Consider the following 15928-nt stretch of genomic DNA (forward strand, 5'->3'; position numbering starts at 1 on the left):
AGCTGGTTTTTTGAAAAGATCAACAAAATTGATAGACCACTAGCAAGACTAATAAAGAAGAAAAGGGAGATGAATCAAATAGATGCAATAAAAAAATGATAAAGGGAATATCACCACCGATCCCATAGAAATACAAACTACCATCAGAGAATACTATAAACACTCTACACAAATAAACTAGAAAATCTAGAAGAAATGAATAAATTCCTGGACACATACACCCTCCCAAGACTAAACCAGGAAGAAGTTGAATCTCTGAATAGACCAAGAACAGGCTCTGAAATTGAGGCAATAATAATAGCCTACCAACCAAAAAAAAAGTCCAGGACCAGATTCAGAGCCAAATTCTACCAGAGGTACAAAGAAGAGCTGGTACCATTCCTTCTCAAACTATTCCAATCAATAGAAAAAGAGGGAATCCTCCCTAATTCATTTTATGAGGCCAACATCATCCTGATACCAAAACCTGGCAGAGACACAACAAAAAAAAGAATTTTAGACCAATATTCCCGATGAACATCAATGTGAAAATCCTCAATAAAATACTGGCAAACAGAATCCAGCAGCACATCAAAAAGCTTATCCACCACGATCAGGTCGGCTTCATCTCTGGGATGCAAGGCTGGCTCAACATATGCAAATCAATAAACATAATCCATCACATAAACAGAACCAACCACAAAAACCATATAACTATCAACAGATGCAGAAAAGGCCTTCAACAAAATTCAACAGCTCTTCATGCTAAAAATTCTCAAACTAGGTATTGATGGAACATATCTCAAAATAGTAAGAGCTATTTATGATAAACCCACAGCCAATATCATACTGAATGGGCAAACACTGGAAGCATTCCCTTTGAAAACTGGCACAAGACAGGGATGCCCTCTATCACCACTCCTATTCAACACAGTGTTGGAAGTTGTGGCTAGGGCAATCAGGCAAGAGAAAGAAATAAAGCTTATTCAAATAGGAAGAGAGGAAGCCAAATTGTCTCTATTTGCAGATGACATGATTGTATATTTAGAAAACCCCATGGTCTCAGCCCAAAATCTCCTTAAGCTGATAAGCAACTTCAGCAAAGTCTCAGGATACAAAATCAATGTGCAAAAATCACAAACATTCCTATACACCAAAAACAGACAAACAGAGAGCCAAATCATGAGTGAATTCCCATTCACAATTGCTACAAAGAGAAGAAAATACCTATGAATCCAACTTACAAGGGATGTGAAGGATGTCTTCAAGAACTACAAACCACAGCTCAATAGAAGAGTATACAAACAAATGGAAGAACATTCCAGCTCAAGGATAGGAAGAATCAATATCATGAAAATGACCATACTGCCCAAGGTAATTTATAGATTCAATGCCATCCCCATTAAGCTACCAATGACTTTCTTCACAGATTTGGAAAAAGCTACTTTAAAGTTCATATGGAACCAAGAAAGAGCCCGCATTGCCAAGACAATCCTAAGCAAAAAGAGCAAAGCTGGAGGCATCATGCTACCTGACTTCAAACTATACTACAAGGCTACAGTAACCAAAAGAGCATTGTACTGGTACCAAAGCAGAGATATAGACCAATGGAACAGAACAGAGCCCTCAGAAATAACACCACACATCTACAACCATCTGAACTTAGACAAACCTGACAAAAACAAGAAATGGGGAAAGAATTCCCTATTTAATAAATGGTGCCAGGAAAACTGGCTAGCCATATGTCGAAAGCTGAAACTGGATCCCTTCCTTACACCTTATACAAAAATTAATTCAAGATGGATTAAGAACTTAAATGTTAGACCTAAAACCATAAAAACCCTAGAAGAAAACCTTGGTAATACCATTCAGGACATAGGTATGAGCAAGGGCTTCACGACTAAAACACCAAAAGCAATGCAACAAAAGCCAAAATAGACAAATGGGTTATAATTAAAGAGTTTCTGCATGTCAAAAGAAACTACCATCAGAGTGAACAGGCAACCTACAGAATGGGAGAAAATTTTTGCAATCTACTCATCTGACAAAGGGCTAATATCCAGAATCTATAAAGAACTCAAGCAAATTTACAGAAAAAACAAACAATCCCATCAAAAAGTGGGCAAAGGATATGAACAGACACTTCTCAAAAGAAGACATCTCGGTTGGGCGCAGTGGCTCAAGCCTGTAATCCCAGCACTTTGGGAGGCCGAGGCGGGTGGATCACGAGGTCAGGAGATCGAGACTATCCTGGCTAACATGGTGAAACCCCGTCTCTACTAAAAATACAAAAAACTAGCCGGGCGTGGTGGCGGGCGCCTGTAGTCTCAGCTACTTGGGAGGCTGAGGCGGGAGAATGGCGTGAACCCGGGAGGAAGACATCTCTGCAGCCAACAGACACATGAAAAAATGCTCATCATCACTGGTCATCGGATAAATGCAAATCAAAACCACAATGAGATACCATCTCACACCAGTTAGAATGGCAATCATTAAAAAGTCAGGAAACAACAGGTGCTGGAGAGGACGTAGAGAAATAGGAACACCTTTACACTATTGGTGGGAATGCAAATTAGTTCAACCATTGTGGAAGACAGCGTGGTGATCCCTCAAGGATCTAGAACTAGAAATACCATTTGACCTAGCAATCCCATTTCTGGGTATATACCCAAAGGATTATAAATCATGCTACTATAAAGACATATATGTTGGGAAAAAGTCCCCCAAAATCTGGCCATAAACAAAATCTCTGCTGGCCATAAACAAAATCTCTGCAGCACTGTGACATGTTCATGTTGGCCATAACGCCCATGCTGGAAAGTTATGGGTTTACGGAATGAGGGCAAGAAACACCTGGCCCACCCAGGGCTGAAAACAGCTTAACGGCATTCTTAAGCCACAAACAATAGCATAAGTGATCTGTGCCTTAAGGACATGCTCCTGCTGCAGTTAACTAGCCCAACCTATTCCTTTAATTCAGCCCATCCCTTCATTTCCCATAAGGGATACTTTTAGTTAATTTAATATCTATGGAAACAATGCTAATGACTGGCTTGCTGTTAATAAATATGTGGGTAAATCTCTGTTTGAGGCTCTCAACTCTGAAGGCTGTGAGACCCCTGATTTCCCACTTCACACCTCTATATTTCTGTGTGTTTGTCTTTAATTCCTCTAGTGCCTCTGGGTTAGGGTCTCCCCAACCAAGCTGGTCTCGGTACACATGCACACATGTTTCTTGTGGCACTATTCACAATAGCAAGGACTTGGAACCAACCCAAATGTCCATCAATGATAGACTGGATTAAGAAAATGTGGCATGTACGCACCAAGGAATACTATGCAGCCATAAAAAATGATGAGTTTATATCCTTTGCAGGGACATGGATGAAGCTGGAAGCCATCATTCTCAGGAAACTATCACAAGGACAGAAAACCAAATATCACATGTTCTCACTTATATGTGGGAATTGAACAATGAGATCACTTAGACACAGGGCAGGGAACATCACACACTGGGACCTGTTTCAGGGTTGGGGTCTGGGGGAGGGATAGCATTAGGAGAAATACCTAATGTAAATGAGGAGTTGATGGGTGCAACAAACCAACATGGCATATGTATACCTATTTATCAAACCTGCATGTTGTACACATGTACCCTAGAACTTAAAAAAAAGCTAAAAAAAAAAAAAAAGAAAAAATGAATAAGACCTACTATTGATAGCACAATAGTGCTGCTATAGTGAATAATAACTGAATCATATATTTTTAAGTAACAAAGAATGTAATTGGATTGTTTGTAACTCAAAGGATAAATTATTGAAGGATGGATACACCATTCTTCATGATATGATTATTTCACATGGCATACCTACATCAAAACATCTCATGTATCCCGTAAATATATACAACTACTATGTACCCACAAAAATTTACAAAAATAAAACATTATAAATCAAATAAGAGAGATATGACTGTACTACGTTTCCATATGCATTTGTGTTAGTTTTACAGCTTTTTCATTGATTAGCTTTTCTATATATGAATGACTACTACAATATTGTGTTTACTCAGGCTTTACACTATGTTTTAATCATCCTCATTACCCTTCTTTTTCAGAAGATGTTGTTGGGTTCATTTTCTCTTGTTTCTTCCTACTGCTTGTTTTGTATATAGAAACACTGTTGGTTCCTATACAATAACATGGCATGCAGTCACCTACCTGAACTGTCTTGTCCGTGGTGTTTCAGTTCACATCAGGGGTGTCCAGGAAATCCATTACACCATTTGCCATTCTCTCGCACTCCTGCTCTGCTTAGTTTTCAGGCCACTCTTTCTCTGTAACCACTTTGACAACATTGGCAATGACTCATTGCTCAGCCAAAGGTTAATCTTGCAACCATGTAGCCGCTACTGACACTATTTACTCATCAATGAGTCCATGGCTTGGAATTCTGGACCATCATAATCTCGTTTTCTTCTTCCTCTACCCCCAGTTTCTCCTTTTCATGTTTGCCGATGTCAGACATGAGTTCTGAATTTCTTTTCAAAGAATCAATGTCAGTATGTTCAATTCTTTGCCTTCAACTTTTAAACTTAACTTTCTTGTAAAGCAACCTTTCTCGCTTACCTGCTCCACCCTGACTCATTCCGATTACCTGTTCTGTCATAGCCATTTTTCCCACCAAACCACTCACCCCATCATCTTTAAATTAGCCAGTCGGAATTAGTTTAGCCTGTGCAGTCTAACTCTAGCCAATAGGGGAACAACACAGCAGCAGGGGCCACGTGTGTCAGGGATAAGAACCCGTTTCCCTCCCTTGTCCAAGTGTGCGCTCACCATTGCTCCACCTGTAAGGGTGCACCTTTCTATAGAAGCAACTTGCCTTGCTGAGAATTAAAAAGAAAATTTTATATTCGAGTGCTATTTCTTTTGCGGCACTGAAACATTATTTATAACAGAGGGATGCCAGCAAAATTGGGGAAAGACCACAGGGAGAAGGAAACTTCCAGCTGAACTTTGTGATAATTTCAACTGAGCATGAATTTTCCAGGACAGAATTTGGGGGTGGGAGGCAAACAGGAAGTGCCAATAAAAGCACTGAAGCTGCAACAAGGAGGGGCAATACCTGAAAGCCCTGCTTGCTTTCTCAGCAGGTGGGCTTTTCTCTGGCAAGTTCTCAGCCCCTGGATATAAAGTCCATTCTGTTGGGGGAGCACAGGAGGAGTGAGACTGGCCTTTCTGGCTGCATGGGAGCTGGGTGAGGCCCATCACTGCCAGCTTTCCCCCCACTTCCCTGAAGGCCTGTATGATGCAGCAGAAGCAGCCATAATAGCCCTGGGAATGTAACTCCATTAGCCTGAGAAACACACCCCCTTCTCCCACAGCAGCCACAGCAAGCCCCGCCCAAGGATAGTCTGAGCTCAGACATACCTAACCCTACCCCCAACTGATGTTCTTTCTCTGCCTACCCTGGAAGCCAAAGACAAAAGACGTAATCTCTTGGAAGCTCTATGGCCCCACCCACCACCTGAGAAACCTGAATACTTATCCAGGTGACTTCAGGGAAAACTTGTATCCTCCCTAAACTACTGCAGCTGATGATCTGTTGAAAGCCTCACCTCCTGGCTGGAGGCCAACCACACAACCATTACAGCATCTCACAAAACAACAACCCTGCCTGAAGAAAGGAGAAAATAGCAGATAACTCCACAGCCTGTAACATCCTGGCTAACCAGAGGTCCTGAATCTGCCCATGTGACCACTTTACTGCCAGCACAACCAGCATTTGAAAAAACCAATACACTAAACAAAACTACAACCAAGGTCCCACGCAGAGTCCACCTCACTCCCCTACTACCTCCACCAGAGCAGGTCCTGGTATTCATGACTGAGAGACCTGAACATGGATCACATCACAGGACCCTTTACAGACATTCCCCAGTATCAGCCCAGAGACTAATAGCTCTCCTAGGTGGCTACACTCAAGCGAGAAATAACAGTCACTGAAGTCTGGCTTTCAGGAAGTCCCATCCCTAGGAGAAAAGGGAAAGGACCACTTCAAGGGATCACCCCATGATACAAAATCTGAACAGCAGCCCTTGAGCCCCAGATCTTCCCTCTGACATACTGTACCTAAGGGAGGAGACCACCTCTCTCATATAGACTTATGCCCAATTTCTGCCTCCAAAGAAGTAAAAACTAAAAGGCAGAAATGAAATCCACAGGCAGACGGCCTGGTGCCACACCCTGGGCCTGGTAGTTAAAGACTGACCCCTGACATAATCAGTTATGTTATCTATAGATTACAGATATTGTATAGAAAAACACTGTGAAAATCCCTATCCCATTTTGTTCCGATCTAATTACTGGTGAATGCAGCCCCCAGTCATGTACCCCCTACTTGCTCAATCACAACCCCCTCACATGCACCCCCTTAGAGCGGTGAGCCCTTAAAACGGACAAAAATTGCTCACTTGGGGAGCTCAGCTCTTGAAACAGGAGTCTTGCCAATGCCCTGGCTGAATAAACCCCTTCCTTCTTTAACTTGGTGTCTGAGGAGTTTTGTCTGTGGCTCTTCCTGCTGCATTTCTTGGTTCCCTGACCGGGAAGTGAGGAGATTGGTGGACTGTCAAGGCAGCTCCTTAGGCAACTTAAGCCTGCCCTGTGGAACATCCCTGCGGGGGACTCTGACCAGCCCGAGTGACGCGGATCCTGAGAGTGCTCCTGGGTAGGCATTTGTTCCAGTGGGACGCCTTGCCAGAGCAGTGTGTGGCAAGTCCCCTCCGTGGAGGATCAAAGCAGTGGATGAACACCAGGAAGGAATGGGCACTTGGAGTCTGGACATCTAAAACTTGGTAAGACTAGTCTTTGAAACTTGCCCACTCCATTTGAGTGGAAGCGTGGCCTGATCACCCACGGCGTGCCTTTATCAGCACTTGGTTTTGGTTTTGACTTGGTTTGAATTGCTTGACAGGATGGTCTTGGGAACTTGCCTACTCCATTTGAGTGGAAGCATGGCCTGATCACCCAGGCTGTGCCTGTACCAGCACTTTGGTTTTTGTTTTTGACTTGACTTGGCTTGCTTGATACTTTGGTTTTGGTTTTGACCTGGCTTGGATTTCTGGATACTCCGATTTTGGTTTGGTGCAAACTGCAAAAGTGTGTGTGTGCCCTTTTTACCCATTCTTTGTTTTGTGGTGTGCATGTGATGTAAGTGTGTGTCTTACATCAGGCACAAATAAGACCACCCTACTAGGAACTATGTTGAAAAATTTCAAAAAAATAATTTAAAGGAGACTATGGAGTACTATGACACTAGGAAAACTTAAAACTTCATGTAAGATAGACTGGCCAGCATTAGAGGTAGGTTGGCCATTAGAAGGAAGCCTGGGCCAGGTACGGTGGCTCATGCCTGTAATCTCAGCACTCTGGGAGGCTGAGGCGGGTGGATCACAAGGTCAGGAGGTCAAGACCATTCTGGATAACACAGTGAAACCCCGTCTCTACTAAAAATTCAAAAAAATTAGCTGGGCGCAATGGCAGGCACCTGTGGTACCAGCTACTGGGGAGGCTGAAGCAGGAGAATGGCGTGAACCTGGGAGGTAGAGCTTGCAGTGAGCTGAGATGGCGCCACTGTACTCCAGCCTGGGCCACAGAGCAAGATTCCTCTCGGAAAAAAAAAAAAAAAAAAAGAAGAAGGAGGAAACCTGGACAGGTCCCTTGTTTCAAAGGTATGGCACAAGGTAACACGTAAGCCAGGGAACCCAGACCAGTTCCTATACATAGGCACTTGGTTACAGCTGGTTTTAGGCCCCCCACCCCCAACACACAGTGGTTGAGAGAACTGGAGCATAAGAAGCAGCATAAGCAGCTGGCAGAGGCAAGAAAAGACCAGCAGAGAGAAAGGAAAGAGACAGAGAAGAAAAGGGCAAAGAGAGAGAGGAAGAGACAAAGAGGGAGTCAAGGAGGGAGGGAGAGAGAGAGAGAGGGAGGCAGAGAGAGAGACAGGAAGAGACAGAGGCAAAAGGAAAGTCAAAGAGAGAGACAAAGTCAAAGAGAGAAAGAGAGATATACAAGTAGTTAAGAAAAATAAAAAGGTGTACCCTATTCCTTTAAACACCAAGGTAAATTTAAAACCTATAATTGATAATTGAAGGTATTCTCCATAACCCTATAACACTCCAATACCACTTTGTTGTCAGTGTAAACAAGGGCATATCACAAAAGCACTGAGGCCTTCCTATCAAAAATCCTTAACCCAGTAACCCACGGATGGCCCAAATGTATTCAATCTATAGTAGCAACTACTACTTTGCTAACAAATAAATAAATAAATAAGTTTTAGAGGAAGCCTCAAAGTGAGCACACCTCACCAGTTCAGAAGTCCTAAGGAAAAAAAAAAAAAGAAAAAAAGGGGGGCAGAATTTATATAAAAAGAATATTATATGGTAAATTCTTGTCCTGAAATAAATTAACTGGCTGTTAAAAGAAAGAAATATTTGTAATAAGTCAGAAAGTTGAGGCATGTCCAAGAATTGCCTGCGAAAGTCATGAAAAAGAAAAATGTTATAAAAAAGAATTTATGCAAAAAATGTTGTATAATTTAAAAATTACTAGACCTCCTGAATGTAAAATTATTTTTAAAAAAAAAACAGCTTATGTGCAAGATGCATAAGAAAAGTAAAATATACCTTTGGTAAAAGGATTATAAGGAGGCATAAGAATGTACATTTTTACCTACATTAAAAAGTTAAAAAACCATTATTGTTTTGAAAGTTTAAGCAAGTTTTAAAATGTTAATTGTAAAGAAAATTCTGTGTGTAAACATATTAGCTAAAGTTAAAGAAGTATCATCCAGTTTTTCTGTGTACTGAACATTACAGTAAAAGCATGATAGGTTTTTCTTAAAGCACCAACCTGCTCTTTAGCAAAAATTATAGAAGGTTAAAAACAGTCTATAAAATCCTACCTTATGGTCAAACATTAAAAATTAAATAAATATGTCTACAAGGTTTTATTAAAATTAGGTTTAACATTAATAATACACTAATATAAAGATAAAATTTAGCTTATCTGGCATAAAAATCATATGAGAAGCATTGTGAAATGTAAAATGGTATTTGGCTTTCTTTGATTTAAAAACTAATAAAAATAGTTGCTAAAGGAAATTTCTCAGTAAAAAGGCACTAAAGGACTATAAAGTCCACTGCCAAGGTCCCCACATTTAAAACAAAAGATCAATTTCTTAAAAATTATATAGTTGATTTATCTTCCACTTTCCTTTCTTGCAAAAAAACAAAACAAAACAAAACAAAACAAAAAAAACCCTAAAAGTCTTTTAACACATGTACCACCCCTAGAATTTCCAGTAAACCAGCACCAGCCTGAAGATCATGTTCTCATCAAAGGTTGGAAAGAAGAAAAACACGAGCCAGCCTGGGAAGGACCCTACCTTGTGCTGCTAACCACAGAGACTGCCATTTGTACAGCACAAAAAAAAAAAAAAAAAAGAAAAAAAAGAAAAAAAAAAAAGGATGGACTCATCACACCTGAGTCAAGAAAGTGCCACCCCCTCCAGAGTCGTGGTCCATAGTCCCAGGGGAAAACCCTACCAAACTAAAGCTAAGAAAAATTTAACTCTTTTCATCCATTCTATTACTCTTTCTTGTTTCCTCATTCTATTGCTGACCATCTAGTTATTAACATAACCAAGTCAATTTCGCCTCAAACTATTGCATTTAATGCTTGCCTTGTTATACCCTGTGAGGACTTGCCCAGTCAAAGACAGCTTTCTACTTCAGAAAAGTACTTCTGTCCCTCTGGACTCTCCTCAGACTAGGCATTAGTAAACTAGGACCATTTAATCTGGGGAGATTTCAATAAAGACCCCAGTGCCAACCATGATTCTTGCCCCCCAATGTAGAGCTTTCATGCCATAGTTGGTCCAATGTTCTGTGCACCACTACAGAGCAAGGATGGACTGCCCCAATCAGTTTTTGTAATTTCCTAAAACTATACATTTATTTTACTAGAGGATCATAGAAGTTAAAGACTTAAAACAAACTTTAGCAATTAAGGCATGATACCAAGATGAAAATGTCTGGTTAAAATGGATCAAATATTCCATCTGCACGTTAAACAAAAGCAATTGTTATGCTTGTGTACCTGGCAGGCCAGAGGCCCAGACTGTCCCCTTTCCACTAAGGTGGTCCTACAATCGACCAGGTGTGGGATGCATGGTAGCCCTTTTCCAGGATTCTACAGCCAGGGGTAATAAGCCATGCCAAGCTCTCTCTGCTGTATCCCAAAATCTGGCATCCTGCGGGTCAGCCCCCAAGGGTGTCATCCACCTTCCGTCTCCCAACACTAAGTTCACTTTGTGTCTCTAACAGGGAGGAAACTTAGCATTCCTTGGAGACATGAAAGGATGCAGTGAGCTTAAGAATTTTCAAGAGCTTATCAATCAGTCAGCCCTTGTTCGTCCCCAAGTGGATGTGTGGTGGTATTGTGGTGGACTTTTACTGGGCACTCTGCCAAATAACTGGAGTGGCACTTGTACTTTAGTCCAATTGGCTATCCGTTTCACCCTGGCATTTCATCAACCAGAAGGAAAAATATAAGACATCATAAAGAAAAGCCCCTTATGGGTCTTTCAACTCTCATGTCTATATTTAGACACAATTGGAGTCCCATGAGGAATACCACGTTGATTTAAAGCTTGAAATCAAATAGCTACAGGATTTAAGTCAATATTTTTGTGGGTAACAGTTAATAAAAATGTAGATTAAACTACATCTATTACAACCAACAGCAATGAGCTTTTCATGAGTTAAAAGAAAAACTCATGTCAGTCCCAGTCCTGAGGCCACCCGACCTTACAAAACTCTTTACACTCTGTGTCAGAAGAAGAAAAAATGGCAGTTGGAGTTTTAACCCAGACTGTGGGACCCTGGCCAAGGCCAGTAGCCTATCTCTGAAAACAACTAGACAGGGTTTCCAAAGCCTGACCCCCAGGTCTAAGGGCCCTAGCAGCAATGTCCCTGATAGCACAGGGGGCAGATAAACTAACCCTTAGGCAAAACCTGAATATAAAGGTCCCCCAAGCTGTGGTAACTTTAATGACTACCAAAGGACATCATTGGTTAACAAATGCTAGATTAACCAAGTACCAAAGCTTGCTATGTGAAAATCCCCACATAACCATTTAAGTTTGCAACACCCTAAAACCCCACCACCTTGCTCCCGGTATCAGAGAGCCCAGTTGAGCATAACTGTATAGAGGTGTTGGACTCAGTTTATTCTAGCAGGCCCATCCTCCAAGACCATCCTTAAACATCAGTAGACTGAGCAGTATATGGACGGGAGCAGCTTCACCAGCCCCTGCAAAGTGACTCTGAAGAAGACGACAAGCCCTGCTCTAGTCACACCCAGAAGCTGACTGGTCCACGCATGGCCAAAGCATGAGGAAACTCATCGTGGGACTCATTTTCCTTAAAATTTGGACTTTTACAGTAAGGACTTCAACTGACCTTCCTCTGAGGGCTGTTCCCAGTGCATATATGAAGTCACTGAAGTAGGACAAAAGGTTGCTACAGTCCTATTATTTCATGGTTATTATAAGTGTACTGGAACTCTTAAAAGAACTTGTTTGTATGTTATTCTATACAAGGTATGTAGCCCAGGAAATGACAAACCTGATGTGTGTTATGACCCATCTGAGCCTCCCATGAACGCAGTTTTTAAAATAAGATTAAGAACTAAGGACTGGTGGGGGCTCATAAACAGTATGAGTAAAGTGTTAGCCAAAACAGAAGAAAAAGGGTCACCCAAAAAGTCACCTTAAAATTTGATGCCTGTGCTGTCATTAATAGTAATAAGTTAGGAATAAGGTGAGGTTCTCTTAATTAGAAAAGAGGCTATGTGGCAGAAAATAAGTACATCTGTCATACATTAATAAATGCAAATACTTGCCTTGTGTCATTTAGGGCACTTGGATTAAAAAAAAAATGAAAAGGATCCAGTCCACCTTCAGAAAGGAAAAAATGGCCCTTCCTGTACTAAGGGACAATGTAACCCCTTAGAGCTAGTAATAACCAATCCCCTTGATCCTTGCTGGAAAAAAGAGGAACGTGTGACCTTAGGAATCAATGGGGCTGGACTGGATCCTCAAGTAAATATGTTGGTTAGAGGAGAAGTTTACAAATGCTTTCCTGAGCCAGTGTTTCAAACTTTCTATGATGAACTAAACGTGCCAGTACTAGAAATTCCAGGAAAAACAAGAAATGTATTTTTGCAATTAGCCAAGCATGTAGCCCAGTCTCTCAATGTCACTTCATGTTATGTACGTGGAGGAAATGTAATAGGAGATCAATGGCCATGGGAAGCCCAAGAATTAGTACCTACAGACCCAGTTCCTGATGAATTCCCAGCTCAAAAGAATCACCCCGATAATTTCTATGTAGTAAAACCCTCAATCATTAGACAATACTGTATAGCAAGAGTGGAGAAGGACTTCACCCTTCCTGTAGAAAGACTACATGGTGGAATTCAAACCACACAGAGAAAAATCCATTCAGTAAATTTCCAAATTTGCAGACTGTTTTGGCCCATCCAGAGTCCCACCAGGACTAGACAACCCCCACTGGGCTATACTGGATATGTGGACATAGAGCCTATGCTAAGCTGCCTGATCAGTGGACAAGTAGTTGTGTTATTGACACTATTAAACCATCTTTCTTCCTACTGCCCATAAAAACAGATGAACTCCTGGGCTCCCCTATCTATGCTTCCCGTGAAAAGAGAAGCACAGCTATAGGAAATTGAAAAATAATAAATGGCCCCCTGAGAGAATCATACAATATTATGGGCCTGCTACTTAGGCACAAGATGGCTCCTGGGGATACTGGACCCCCATTTACATGATCAATCGAATCATACGGTTACAAACTGTCTTAAAAATAATCACTAATAAAACCGGCAGAGCCTTGACTATTCTGGCCCAGCAAGAAACTCAGATGAGAAATGCTATCTATCAAAATAGATTGGCTCTTGACTACTTGCTAGCAGCTGAAGGAGGGGTCTGTGGAAATTTTAACCTTACTAATTGCTGTCTACACATAGATGATCAAGGGCAAGTAGTTGAAGACATAGAGATATGACAAAACTGGCACATGTACCCATGCAAGTGTGGCATGGATTTGATCCTGGGGCCATGTTTGGAAAATGGTTCCCAGTGCTGGGAGTATTAAAAATTCTTATAATAGGAATTATAATAATAATAGGAACCTGCCTACTGCTCCCTTGTTTGCTACCCATACTTCTTCAAATGATAAAAAGCTTCATCGCTACCTTAGTTCACCAAAATGCTTCAGCGCAAGTATACTATATGAATCACTATCGTTCTGTCTTGCAAGAACACATGGGTAGTGAAAATGAAAGTGAGAACTCCCACTAATAAAATGAGTGAGAGTCTCACAAGTGGGGAATAAGGAAGGAGACCACCCTCATATCGTCTTATGCCCAATTTCTGCTTCCAAAGAAAGAAGTAAAAACTAAAAGGCAGAAATGAAATCCACAGGCAGACAGCCCAGTGCCACACTCTGGGCCTGGTAGTTAAAGATCGACCCCTGATCTAATCGGTTATGTTTTCTATAGATTACAGACATTGTATAGAAATGCACTGTGAAAATTCCTATCCTGTTTTGTTCCAATCTAATTACCGGTGCATGCATCCCCCAGTCACATACCCCCTGCTTGCTCTATCACAACCCCCTCACACGCACCCCCTTAGAGTTGTGAGCCCTTAAAAGGGACAGGAATTGCTCACTCAGGGAGTTCGGCTCTTGAGACAGGAATCTTGCCGATGCCCTGGCTGAATAAACCTCTTCTTTAACTTGGTGTCTGAGGAGTTTTGTCTGTGGCTCGTCCTGCTACATACTCAAATGAGAAGGAAACAGAAAAACAATTCTGATACTACGACAAAACAAGGTTCTTTCACACCCTCCAAAAATCACACTAGCTCACCAGCAATAGATCCAAACCAAGAAAAGATCTCTGAATGGCCACAAAAAAAAAAAAGAAAAAAAAAAAGAAAAAAAGAAATATTTTAAATGTTACAGGATATGGACAGAAAAAATTCCCCCAGAGAAATAGACAGCATAAATTTATAAAGTTACAACTTCTGAAAATGAAGGACACAGAGAAATGCAAAATACACTGGAAAATCTGAAAAGAATCAAACAAGCAGAAGAAAGAACTTCAGAGTTGGAAAACAAGGCTTTTGAATTAACCCAATATGACAAAGGCAAATAAAAAATAACTTTAAAAAATGAACAAATCCTCCAAGAAATTTGGGATTATGTTAAGTGACCAAATCTAACAATAATTGGAGTTCCCAATATGTTAAACGACCAAATGTAAGACTAATTGGTGTTCCTGAGGAAGAAGAAAAATCTAAAAGTTGGGAAAACGTATTTCAGGAAATTATCAAGGAAAATTTCCCTGGCCTTGCTAGAGATCTAGACACCCAAATACAAGCAGCCCAAAAAAATCCCATAAAATTCATCACAGAAAGATCATCACCTAGGCACACAGTCATCACGTTATAGAAAGTCAAGATGAAGGAAAGAACCTTGAGAGCTGTGAGGCAAAAGCATCAGGTAATCCATAAATGAAAATGTATCAAATTAACAGCAGATATCTCAGCAAAAACCCTACAAGCTAGCAGGGATTGGGGCCCTATCTTTAGCCTCCTTAAGCAAAACAATTACCAGGCAAGAATATTGTATCCAATGAAACAGCTCCATAAATGAAGGAAAGATACAGCCTTTTTTAGATAAGCAAATGCTGAGAGATTTCGCCACTACCAAGCCAGCACTACAAGAACTATTGAAAGGAGCTCTAAATCTTGAAATAAAACCCTGAAATACACCAAAATAGAACCTTCTCAGAGATTAAATCTCGCAGGACCTATAAAACAATAATACGATGAAAAAAATAAGGTATTCAGGCAACAACTAGCATTATGAATAGAATTACACCTCACATTTCAATACTAACACTGTAAAGGGGTGGAAAAAGTCCACTCAAATGGACACTAAACGTGAGCAGGAGGAGCTATTCTTATATCAGACAAAACAGACTTTAAAGCAACAACAGTTAAAGACAAAGACAGATATTATATTGTGGCTGACTGCTACAACCACTACTTGAGATGGTCACTATGACAGTTACTACTGTTACTACTTGAGACCATCATTACAGCAGTTACTACTGTTACTGCTTGAGATCACCCTTATGACTGAACAAAGGGACGAATGTAGAAATGATAATAACAACAACAAGAAACTTTTAAGGAAAGGCAACACAGAGAGAAGAAAATAGCTCCCTCCTCCTAGTTAGCAAAAGCCACCACCTGAGCATCTCAGCGCTTCATATTTATTGGGTAACAAGAGCAAGGAGGAGGTAACGATTGGTCAGCTGCTTAATTGATCACAGGTTCATATTATTACTGACAGGCTTCAATTGTGCCTGATCATAAGAAACACTTGTGCAGCCTCCAACATCTCCTTTTTGTTTTTAAATTAATTGAGCAAGGCAATTGCAGGCTGTGCAGTCCTTAATTGCCAGTTGGTGATCCAGCTTAATTTTTCTTAGCCCTTATTCAAAATGGAGTCACTCTGGTTTGAATGCTTCTTACATATTTCCCCCTTCCCTTTTACAAGAGGACCCTTAATCCTAAGGGTTGCAGAAGGATGAAGGTGCATCTTCCACAACTTCTTCATGCTGAATAAGGGCGATGATATTCCTGCTTAACTGTTAGGGTCTCTTGTATCCAGGGTAGAGAGGAGCCCAGTCAGAAAGCATTTGTCCGTTAATCATCAGTTGTACCTCTGAGTTCCAGCAAAAGGTGAAACCTGGTGCTCCGCAGTTTCTCAGCTTCCTGTGTGG

Source organism: Theropithecus gelada, chromosome 14, assembly GCF_003255815.1.
Source record: "Theropithecus gelada isolate Dixy chromosome 14, Tgel_1.0, whole genome shotgun sequence".
NCBI classification, from domain to species: domain Eukaryota; kingdom Metazoa; phylum Chordata; class Mammalia; order Primates; family Cercopithecidae; genus Theropithecus; species Theropithecus gelada.